This window comes from Belonocnema kinseyi, chromosome 2 (genome assembly GCF_010883055.1).
Source record: "Belonocnema kinseyi isolate 2016_QV_RU_SX_M_011 chromosome 2, B_treatae_v1, whole genome shotgun sequence".
NCBI classification, from domain to species: domain Eukaryota; kingdom Metazoa; phylum Arthropoda; class Insecta; order Hymenoptera; family Cynipidae; genus Belonocnema; species Belonocnema kinseyi.
Window position 1 is genome coordinate 6,946,291 of NC_046658.1, and position 7,973 is coordinate 6,954,263.

General features: G+C 32.6%; 1 long non-coding RNA gene across 1 annotated transcript in view; it reads left to right on the top strand.

The window, feature by feature from the left end:
- Window positions 1-6,342: 6,342 nt before the first annotated feature.
- The window catches only part of LOC117167925, a 19,275-nt gene continuing 17,644 nt past the window's right edge, over window positions 6,343-7,973 (top strand). The window contains exon 1 of the long non-coding RNA XR_004466446.1: window positions 6,343-6,485. This is a non-coding gene — a long non-coding RNA (uncharacterized LOC117167925). The remainder of the gene's footprint in view (window positions 6,486-7,973) is intronic.

The window sequence follows — 7,973 nt, forward strand, 5'->3', positions numbered from 1 at the left end:
TGGTATCTATTAAAATAACCATGTTTTACAAAGCGTGGATATTTTACGTTTGTTATGAAATGTAAAAACGCATTAATTGGCAATTTAATTTTAATTTCAATGATTCTTTTCCAAGCTAAGTTTACCATCGGTGTACCGAGAGCTGCTTACAGCGCTCCAAGTGGCTCTTGGCAAACTATATCGATTGGTGCTTTCTACGGCGAGCGGTGGGTAGAGTGGAAGTGACTTTTTTGGCCGGACGCGCCGTCTACATTTATGGCGGGCAACTAAGCCCGCACCGCATCTACGTTTATAATATCTTTGGTGATAGGAAACACGGACTAGACATGCCATTGTGTGGTTGATGCAATGAGGGGGAGGTCCGCCATATTTTGATGTCCCGCGACAAACATGGCAGCGCCTACATGTTTATATTCTCATGCACAGTTTGTCGGCAAAACATGCTCGTGCGCATAATCAAGTGGCACATCGTAAGATGGCGGCTCTCCCCACTCATGGAATGTACTCATGAATGTAATTGTTTGTTGGTCGTTGGCTGGTGTTTGTTGGTTAAAATTGCAAAAGTTATTAATATTTAAAGTTTCGGTGCAAACTTCACACTAGCGCAAAAGAAATGTTTGCCAACGCTCTAACTTTTTATATTTTTCAAAACTTCTTCGCGGAATCATTTGCTGGTGTTTTTTGGTCAATTTTTAATGTTTTTTGTTCAAAATTGGAAAAGATATTGGATTTTGAAAAAATGCTTGCACCCGGCGTACGTCAGCGTACTTGCCGTTGGCGCAAAATTTTAAACAACAAAGAATGGCAGAAACATGACGAGGTTTTGGTTTCGCATTAGCAGCTTCGTTATATAAAATTTAGTATAATTAAGTGCAATTATAGTTTGGAAATATATGCATATAAATGGTAGTGTTGAAGATTACTGAAGATTGCGTAAAATTGAGATTAACTAATTTTGAGAAACAACTAATTTTAAAAATAACAAAATATGTTAATGCAAGAATGAAAAAGATTCCTTTACTGAATATTATAAAATATATGAAAGTGTCAAGCCCTATATAGTATATATACTTTTATATAATATATATAAAAGTTGTCAATCCCTAATTATAAGCGACAAAAGAAACTGTTTTAATGTAGGTGTACACGTATTTTCATGTAAAAATTCGTAAGCGAATTCAAAATATAAATTTTTAAAGGTTTCTTTTTTATGTGTATAAATTTCAAATGCGTGTACTTTAAGACATAATAATCCGTTTTTGAACGTATACTTAGGATATTTTCAACATTTCTTCACGTATCTTATATGATACCATCAAAGTTTTTCGATGAGTACGTAAGTTCTTTTAATAATAATTTTATGTAGAGTTAATTTTTTCTCTTAAATATGTAGAGACCTATTGGTGAATTCTTTTTTTCTCGGGGTTAAATATTAATCTAAAATACGCATCAAGTTCAAAATTGATTTGAGAATCGGTCACTTTGTACAAGATACGTTGGCACGAGAAATCGACCTTTGCACGCAGTTCCTTCAAGAATGAGATTTCAAGCAAACAGTTTTAACACAACATTTATTTTATTTTTACATTCTTATTCAGGAGAGTGTAATGTAATCGTCTAAATTTTCGATCTCTGGTTTCTAACGGAACTTTACGTTTCAGCACTCACAAAATTAAGGTTAAGTTCGTTAAGCAGATATTTCCAACCAAAATTAAAAAATTTAGAGCATTCTCAAGATTTGAATTTTTTTCAAATCTGATAAGCATCAAAGTTTCATATATATAGGCTTTTGAAAATGTTCAGAAAAATATTTTTCTGTTAGATTAGGAAATTTCATTTACATTTGTCACTAGAAATTAAATATATTTAGAAACTATTTTAGTTCAATTTTTTAATTAGACAAAAATTCAAAAAGTTAGACCTTTTTCAAAATTTAAATAAATTTTTTTGTGAGTTTTAGAAATTTGTGTAAAATTTTCTCGTCCACAGCAAAGAGACTTGCAAATCATCTTAATGGCGTTTTTAAATTCGATAAAACCTCAAAAAGAAAGTTATATGCTTTTCAAAATTTAGAAAATTTGCAAAAAAAGGGAATTTTTTTTAATAGGTTAAGGAATATCAATCTAAATTTCGACTAGAAATAAAATATAGATATGTATTAATATTGAATATATATATATATATATTTCTTATTTTGATAATTGAAAATTATCGGGCATGAAACGCGAGTTTCATAATGAGAATGTAATCGTCAGAGCCGTAGGTGCTTTGAGAACCTTCTTTAAAAACAAATCGAAAAAAATTCAATTACAATTTATTGCTGAAATTCCTCAGAAGTTTAAAGCACAGTTCTCGATTTAAGTTATAATATTTATAATATATCAAAAGGCAACCTTGATTTGGATTCTGTTAAAAATAAACCTACTTAAAAAAAACCTTCTTATCGCGCGCTGAGCGCGCGGCTCGCTTCGCTCACAAGTCTAAGCGTGCCTAGGGCGCACGACAGTTGGTTCTCGCGCTTGATTATGTATTTACCTCGCTTTACGCGCTCGGTCTTTATATTTACGCACATTCTTGCGAAAACATATTTAAATTAAGATTCAAAACATCCTCCACTGTAATTTTGTAATTGTGAATTCTTTTTCGTTAAAAGAGCTTTGCTCGAGAGTTTGAGCGCAGCTACGGCACGCGACTGAGGACAATCGCACTCCGCACTTGGTCTTTGCATTTCTTCCGCATTCGGGCACAGACCTTTTAAAATCAAAGGTGAACGGACCGACAACTGTAATTTTGTGATTTTGAACTCTCTTTTGTTAAAGCTATTTTGGCTTTAACGAACACATTCTCATCACGTATCTCGTGCTTCGCACTCGATTTTGTCCAACATTTCAACTTTTCTACATTATACACAACACTTTTATATCAATTATAATACATTTTTTATGTAACTCTGCCTGGGATTACTTATTCAGAAATTGCAAAATAAAAAGCAAATTGTATTTATCATGATTATTTTTGTATTTGTTTCTTATTTTGCTTCAAATTGTATTCTAAGCTGCTCTGAAATATGTATCATTTCAATAAATGTATATCATTACAATTCATAATATGCATAAAAATTAAATTATACTAATTCTTATTTCCTTGTTTTTATAATTTTTCGGATGTTTTTGCGATTAAATAAAAACTACTGCGCATCTGCATAGTGTCTAATACAGGAAACTATATAGGATCCTATATAGGAGCCTATGTTCTCTTTCGTCTTTTCTATGCTTTTTTCAAAAAGTTAATTTTTGCATTTTTTATCTTATTTTTTACGATTAAAAGAAAATCTACTTGTCCTATCGAAAAATGATTAATGATCAATGTACAGACCTTTTCAGGCGAAAAAATTTTGTCTGGTGATTTAAGTTCATACCTTGTGTCGTTTTTTTCAAACAAATTTAATATTTTTATTTTGAATGTTATTTTTTACGACCAAAAAGTGGAATTTTTGAATTTTTCATTATTTTTGGTACTATCAAATTTGGAATGTTCAACTTTTCGACTAAATTAAAAAAGTTGTTATCATAGTCCTGTAGGGCTTTTAAAAAGCAAAGTTTTTCTTTTCTTGACTTTTTTTTCATATCATGCGTTGTTTGACTTAAAATGTTCATTTTAGTTTGTTTTTTGGTTTTTGAAAATGCTGTAACTCTAGTAATTTTTGATTTTTTGAAAAAGTCATTAGGATAAATTGTTAAGTTTTTTTAATACTATGGACAACCGTACAGAGAATTTTTAAAAAAGTGATCTCAAAAATATTCAAAATGTGCCTACTTTTTCATTTTCATCCAAAATGGCTGGCTAACGAACTTGACCTTTAGTTTAGGACACTGAGCGAGTGTACCAAAGGGCAATCTAATGGATTACTTTTTTCAAAAGTTATCGTGTTCACAGGCAGACAGACAGAAGGACATACATACAGACAGACAGGCACGTTAGTAAAAACCTGTTTTTCGGATTCAGGGGGTTTAAAAACATGGACATTTGACAAAAACTGGGGGGGGGGGTCAAATTTTGTGTTAAATCTAATACCTTCTTTGACGAGAATGTAAAAACATAAGTTGTAATGAGAATGTGCCCACGCAGCGGGCTGATTTTTTATTGTTAATATCGTGTTTCACGAATAAAACATAAAATACAGATGCTATCAAAAAGTTATCCATAATAAATTTGTAGATCTTTTTGAAATGCACAATTTTTGTTTGGTCATATTTTTACCCATTTTGTACATTTTGTTATTTGGCTTCAAATGTTGATTTTCGTGTTTTTTGAAATTTTGTAAATGCTATAACTGTGGTAAATTTTGGTTATATAAAGAAAAGTCATTAAGTTAAATTGTTCATCTGATTGAATGCTATGAATATCCGTACAGACAATATCTGAATTAAAAAAAAAGTGGTCTCGAAAATTTTCAAAATGTGCTCACTTTTTGAATTTTCACCAAAAATGGCTGGCTAACGAACTTGACCTTCATTTTAGGACACTCAAAGGGTATACCAAAGGCCAATTCAATCTGTCAATTCTTTCGAAAGTTATCGTGCTAACAAACTAAAAATCTACTAATATGCACACTAAATTTTATATAGCGAACCTGGTAATGTGAAACCAAAAACTCTGTCGTATTTTTGCCATTCTTTGTTCTTTAAAATTTCGCGCCAATAGCAAGTACGCTGACATGTCGAGGAGGCAGCTGCGCGGAAGCATTTGCGCAGTGACAATTATACACCGGGTGCAAGCAATTTTTCAAAATCCAATATCTTTTTCAATTTTTAACAAAGAACATAAAAAATTGACCAACAAACACCAAGAAACGATTTCGCGAAGAATTGTTGGAAAATATAAAAAATTAGAGCGCTAGCAAGCATTTCTTTTGTGCTAGTGTGACCTTTGCACCAAAAATTTTAAATAGCATTAACTTTTGCAATTTTAACCAATAAACGTCGAAAATTGACCAACGAACAATAACAAAAAGAAAAAAGTCGATATTTCCAAATTAGTGGAAATTGGGATGCTAACTTCACAAGGGTGCTGTATGAAGCGTCTCGAGTTTCGACTGCGGTAACCGTACATTTATTGCCAGACTTAGGTGTTTAAACCCATGGACATAGGAAACACGGGACTAGGCATGCCAAAGCGGAGTTGATGCAATGAGGTGGGAGGTCCGCCATCCTTTGATGTCCCGCAACACACATGGCAGCGCCCACATGTTGCTATTTTCATGCAGTTTGTCGGCAAAAATACTCGTGCGCATAATAAAGTGGTACATCGTAAGATGGCGGCTCTCCCACTCATGGAATTCTCCCCCCTCCTGTGGATTCAACGATGCTCGACCAAGTTAGGATGGGATGCCTAGCATGATCTAAGAATACACGGTCTAGCCATCAGCTCCCCCAATTTCGTCCCCATTCGTACTCCACCACTTTTAGCCATCTTGGTTACCATAGCAAACATTAGCGTCTCGGTCTTCACTCAAAAGATTTGAAATCATGAATTATGGCTACATTGTAAATCAGTGTCAATACCTGTGAAAGTTCTCAATATACAAATAAGGGGCAAGAAGCGGACACTGCTGACGCTATCCATTTGTGAAAGCGCGTCGTGTTAAGATTAACTTTGTGAAAATTGTAGTGGTGTACCCTGAGAGGGTTCTTTTGTTCTCATTTAGTGCTTATGTATATACGAAATATAAAAACGGATATTATCATAATACAGGATATGATATTGATATTTTCCATTTATTTATTTCTGCGTTCAGCCCGAAAACAATATTCTTTTTTCTCCTTAGGTGGATGATACTACATTTCATTCGCCTTTTAAGGTACAATTCCTCAGGAGCCTTGAAAGGTTATGTTATCCATATTTCTAAGTATTTCTTCTATATTACAAGTTAGACGTTATATATTTGCTTATGCTTTAGATTACGCGTCTCAAAAATTTCATTATTTTTAAACTAATTTAATTTATTTATAAACTATATAATTTCTTTATCATTTACTTACAATCTTCGCTCATTGCATTTACTTCCTTTCAAATGTACTTCATTCTCGCGCGCTCACTTATCCAATATGGTCAAAAATGGTGGAGTTGCTCCTTATTGGTTAACTTTTTTTTAGTTGCGTGTGGCTAGACCGTGTATTCTTTGATCATGGATCATGATGCCTAATCCCGTGTTTCCAATGTCCATGGGATGGCATGCCTAGTCCCGTGTTTCATATGTCCATGGTTTTAACCCAATGCTCCAAAGAAGGGGACAGCGTACTGAGATTTGCTATCTCCTTTTCTCCCGCAAGAAATGAGCGATTGCGTGCCGTGTTGAATGACAACTAAAAACTGAGGTTATGTTCCTGTAAATATTGTCAATTGAGTTTGTCAATATACGTGCTTATTTATTTCTGTGTTTTAGTACAGAATTAAGTTGACAAGTTGTTACCTGGACAGTATGGGTAAGTAAGTCAGATTTAATTGTAATCATTAAATGATCAAAAATCTAGAGTTTGAATAGTGTGACAGTTCAATATTAGGTGTGCACCCTACCGAAAGTAATCTCTGAGTATATTTTAAAGATTCTCTAGGGTCTAAAGGTTCTCTAAAGATTCTCTAGGGTAGATATATTTTAAGGTCCAGTTAGTTCTTTAAAATGTTTTGAAGGCTTTAAAATGTCCTTTCCGGAATTGTAATAGAAATACGATCATAAATAACAAGCAGAGAGGCTGAAATTGTAATAAGAATTCTATCATAAACAACAAGCAGAGAGGCTATATCAGTTGGGTAGCCGACACTCAAGCGTCCTTTGTTAAGCTTTCGGATAAAAATTTAGAAGTAGATTTTTTTAAATTTCATAGTTAACAGCCTAAAACATAATAATTCGGAATCTGCGGGTTTCTTTTTTTTTGTTGGAAAACAAGTGACAGAAAGCAGTAAAAAAAAGGGCCCTTCCTGCTTTCTGTCAGTTGTTTTCCAACAAAAAAATATTGTCTGGGAAAGGGAAGTGAAGGATCCTACTAGAAATGTGATATTGCATCTGTACGTATAAACTATAACCAATATATTTATAATACTTTATTCGAATAAAATTAAAAAAATGAATCAAGAGATACAATTTTCAATTTTAATTGCTTTAATTGCAATTTGTTCTTCACTTAAATTCCTTTTCGTTTAGGAGAATTTTTTGTTTAAAAAAATAAGAAAGCAATTAAAAATAAAGACAAATAAAATTTTTACATCTGGTCTTCTGATCTTTTATTGTCGTGGAAATCATTATAGACCTATAATGAATTTCCTATAATTTTTTTGCAATTACAGGAATAATGATTGGAGTAATTACAGAAAACATTTGACAAAAACGGGGGGGGGGGGGGGGGTCAAATTTTACACAAATCTAATACCTTCGCTTGATGAGAATGTAATAATGTAGAGAAATAATTATGGCAATTAATAATATTAAAATCATTATTGCAAGAAGTAGAAGGACGTATAAATGAATTATTTATTTTGAACTACTCACACAATAGTACATAAAAATGGACATATTTAAATAATCTTTGTTTAAGAATAAAGGTCAAATGAAACATAAAAACTATGGGTATCTTCTACTTTTTTCAATAATTATTTCAATATTTCAATGTTATTAATTTATATAATTATTTCACTATAATTTTTATAATTTTTTATAATTATTCTTATTAGTAGTCATAAAGTCGTCCAAAAATTATAGTAATTTCATTATAGGAAAATAATTAGTAAAAATGTTGAAGAGTGTTGGGCTTAATGGGCAACCCTGTCTTACCCCTCGCTCCGTTCTAAAACTCTCTGTAATTCCCTCATCTGTTAGTACTTCATTTTGCGTCTCTGGCAGCCCTACCCTTTCTGAAACCTGCCTGACTTTCTTTATATATACCTTTTTTCTCTAACCACCCTCTGATTCTTTCATC